The sequence below is a fragment of the Micropterus dolomieu genome, linkage group LG17, assembly GCF_021292245.1.
Source record: "Micropterus dolomieu isolate WLL.071019.BEF.003 ecotype Adirondacks linkage group LG17, ASM2129224v1, whole genome shotgun sequence".
In the NCBI taxonomy this organism is placed as follows: Eukaryota; Metazoa; Chordata; class Actinopteri; order Centrarchiformes; family Centrarchidae; genus Micropterus; species Micropterus dolomieu.
Genome location: NC_060166.1, coordinates 35,355,337 through 35,359,468, shown reverse-complemented (window position 1 = coordinate 35,359,468; position 4,132 = coordinate 35,355,337). Strand labels below are relative to the sequence as shown.

At 38.8% G+C, this 4,132-nt stretch overlaps 1 protein-coding gene across 11 annotated transcripts in view; it reads right to left on the bottom strand.

Annotated features, from left to right (window-relative positions):
- aamdc (adipogenesis associated, Mth938 domain containing) overlaps positions 1-4,132 on the bottom strand; it is a 20,205-nt gene that overhangs the window by 10,764 nt on the left and 5,309 nt on the right. For 2 of the 11 annotated variants that reach the window (XM_046072924.1, XM_046072925.1), the window contains exon 1: positions 3,435-3,584. The exons of the other annotated variants lie outside the window; for them this stretch is intronic. The gene's annotated coding sequence lies outside the window, so the exon portion shown is untranslated. Of the gene's footprint in view, positions 1-3,434; positions 3,585-4,132 lie in introns of those variants that run through there. 11 annotated transcript variants of the gene reach the window in all.

Here is a 4,132-nt window from a genome sequence, read left to right as displayed (position 1 = left end):
CAACTGCACCAACTCCAGCACCCAGAACAAACTCATTTAAAATGGCTCTCTTCAATGTGAGATCACTTTCAAGTAAGACTTTTATCTTAAATGATTTTATCTTGTCTGCAAATCTAGATTTTATGTTTTCAACTGAATCCTGGCTGCAAACTACTAAATTCTTTATTTAAAAAAGGGACAGCGTACAGTAAAACAAACGTTACCATTTGATGCACTGTACCAGATTATAGCTTCAAGCTAATTCGCATCTCCAGTCCCTTGGCAGGTCATAGTTAATAACAATACAATAATAAATACATTTGCTAAGGCTGACACGACCCCAAGCCACATAGCTCAGCCCCAGCACAAACCAACAGCACACAAAGTTACATAAACACACAATTAAATTAAAAGCAGGTTAAGAATCTCAGATAAAAAATCTGGATCAGTGATTGCAAAGCTGAGTAGCTTTTAAACTGCCATTTCAACTTTGATTTAAACATACTGATGGAGTTGCTGCTCCTTACATCGTCGGACAGGTTGTTCCACTGGTTTGTGGCTTTTACAGAAAAAGCAGACTGGCCAAATGCAGTACGCAGTGATGAATTTGCCTCCTTTGAAGCTCTCTCTTTTAAAGTTGGTATCATATTTGTCATAATTTATCACCCCCCAAAACCATCTGGAGGATTTTTAGCTACACTGGTTTTAAATTATGACAAAATTGTTCTCTGTGGTGATTTTAATATTCATGTTGATGACCTCACAAATGTTTATGCAACTGACTTTTTAAATATAACCACTTCTTTTAACTTTAAACAACATGTCTATGGGCAAACACATAACCGTGGTCATACACTGGACGTGGTTTTTACCCTGGGTGTCAGCATTTCCTCTGTGGAATTAGTGGACTTGACCATATCTGACCACAAACGTATAGTTTTTAACTGTGAATCACTAGTTACTCAATCTGCCTCACCAAGCACTTCCTGTTCTCGCATCCTTAATGAACAAAGCGTTTCAAAGTTTTGCACATTGTTTCAGAGCCAGAGCCAACACCTGACTGATTCCATCACCAACGACTTGACTGATCACTTCAATCATATCTGCTTGTCATCCCTAAATACTATTGCTCCTCTAAAGGTCAGACCTAAACCTACAGCTCATAAGCAACCCTGGATAAACAACAGCATTCGCAGCCAAAAAAGGGAATGCAGGAAAGCAGAGCGCAGATGGAAGAACAGTCTCCGTGTCCATTACCTCAGTCTGAAGGATTTATTAATTAACTACAATAAAATGGTTAAGGATGCGAGAACAAACTACTTTTCTGAACTCATTTCTACACATCAACATAATCCTAGGTTTTTATTTAAGACTGTGGATCTGCTGGTAAACCCAACCCGTTCTTGTGCCTCAGCTGGAAGTAATGATGACTGAATTGTTTTTATCTTATTTTAATGATAAGGTGGTGTCAATCAGAGCCTCTATTACCCCCTCAGAGGTCCCTCACCGGCAACAAGAGAGTTTTAACCAGTTTTATCTCATTGACTTGTCTGAGCTTTTAAAAACAGTATCACAAATGCGTGTCCTCCAGCCCACTTGATGTAATACCTACAACGTTTGATCTCTGTTTTTAACAGCTCCCTATCTACTGGTTGTGTCCCTGATTATTTTAAAACTGCTTGTTGAACCCACTTTTAAAAAAAAACTGGTTTCCCTCCCGACATCAAACTTCTAGACCCATTTCAAAACTGCCTTTTATTGCAAAGATTCTAGAAAGAATTGTGTCCAAACAGCTGCTCACTGTACTGGAAAATAACAAAATATTTGAAAAGTTTCAGTCTGGTTTCAAGAAGTACCACAGCACTGAGACTGCCCTGCTTAAAGTCACCAATGACCTTTTAATGTCTGCTGATGAAGGTATGTGCTCAGTCCTGGTACTCCTGGACCTGAGCGCTGCTTTTGACACCATTGATCACAACATCATGTTAGACAGACTGAGGCACTGGGTGGGGATCTCTGGTACTGCCCTAGAATGGTTTTCATCCTACCTGTCAAATAGGAAATTTTGCGTGTCTATAAACAACTATGTCTCCTCATTCTGTCCAGTTAAATATGGTGTGCCTCAGGGGTCGGTCTTAGGACCCATTTTGTTTTCCTTGTATCATTGCGTTTCTTTTCATATTTACACTGATGACACACAAATATACTTGCCCGTCAGATCCACAGACCCTGGAATGCTGAGTTCACTTACCGACTGCCTTTGTGAAGTCAAAAATTGGATGTCAAATAATTTCCTCCAGCTGAACTCAGACAAAACTGAGATCCTAGTAATTGGGTCCCAGCAGATGGCAAAACAAATACTGCCATCTGCTGGTTCCCTAGTGAATCACTTTAAGCCTGTGGCAAAGAACCTTGGTGTCTGGTTTGATAGTAATAAATTTTGAGCAGCACACCACAAAGCTAGTGCAATCATGTTTTTACCAGCTTAGAAATATATCTAAAATTCAATGTATGTTAACTTTTAAGGACACCGAGACCATTTTACACGCCTGGATTACTGCAACAGCCTTTTCACTTGTTTAACCCAAAAATCTACTGATCGACTCCAGACTGTCCAGAACTCAGCTGCCAGGCTTTTAACCAGAACAAAGAAATATGACCACATTACTCCTATTTTAGCTTCATTACACTGGCTCCCAGTATGTTTTAGAATTGACTTTAAAATTCTATTGATCACTTTTAAAGCTCTTCATGGCCTCTCGCCTTGTTATATTTCTGACCTTTTAGTCCCATACGCACCAGCACGTACCTTGAGATCCTCGGGCAGAGGTCTGTTGTCTGTTCCAGAGTCTCGACTGAAAACTAAAGGGGACAGAGCGTTTGCTGTCAGGGCCCCGAGGCTCTGGAACAGCCTGCCCGAGGAAATCAGGTCGGCTGAGTCAGTGAACTCTTTTAAGTCCCTTCTTAAAACATACTTTTATAGGAGAGCCTTTCCCGATCTTATTTGATTTTATTTTCAAATTCTTTTAATATATATTTTATCTTTATTTTAAAAGTGTATTTTAGTCTTATAAGTGTTTTCTTGTTTTTAGCATGTAATTGTTTTTATGTGTTTTATTGTTTTAAAACTTTGTAACTGGTTTTTGAAAAGTGCTCTATAAATAAAGATTATTATGATTATTATTACCTTCAAATAAAATCAGTAAAATGATGACATCAGTATTACTGAAAGTACACTATACACATCATATCCTTAATGTTACCCCCGGGAGTCCCTCCTACGGTTCGGACTCTGGGCACGGCTCAGATGACCTCACGGCAAGCCGTCCCACTTCTGACACCATATGTGGACAAAGGCGAGAGCGGTCCCCCTGCCCAGATTCAAACACAGGTCTACAGGGTACCAAACATGCAACTTTGACAGCAACGTATGGCAGTCCAAGCGCTTACTCAACTGTAGAGAAGGTACTCCGTCACAAGCATGCACTACAAATGGTGGAACCAAACTGAAACTGAAAAATGTCACAATCCTTATCCTTGGAGTGGAGGGTCGGTTATCTTTGAGTAGGACTGCAGACACTATGGGATTTGGAAACTGCTTTATCACAAAGCATCTGTGGAAGGAAAAAGGACATATGTTGTCTATATCAAAGCAATATTACTACTAATTAATTAATAACCATTGACTGATTTTTAATTTTGTTTAAAGTTGCTGACACAGTATGACATTAAATATGACATTCAGGTGAAATGGTTTTTCACAAGGGACCCCTCCCAGTTAATGCTCAGTTCTTCCATTACAACATGATGAAAAACATTACATAAACACTACTGTACATTCAAGGAGCTGTATATGATAAAATGTTATTAAACAGGTACAACAACTAACACAAACATTCAGATTTGCTTAACAACTGTTCTGTATATGTCATTTCACATCAACACAGCAGTCAATTTGTGAAGTACAAAAGTTGCCAATTACTTAATGTATAACAATATGTTGTGCTGTAAAAACAAAGACAAGAAACCAAACACAACATATCAAGCCTTGTAAGTGAAAGTAACAATGTGCCGCTTATGTTTAAAGTGAAATTATACAGAAGTTGTTCTACATTTGTACAAAATACCACCTGATATTGATAGACCACACCTG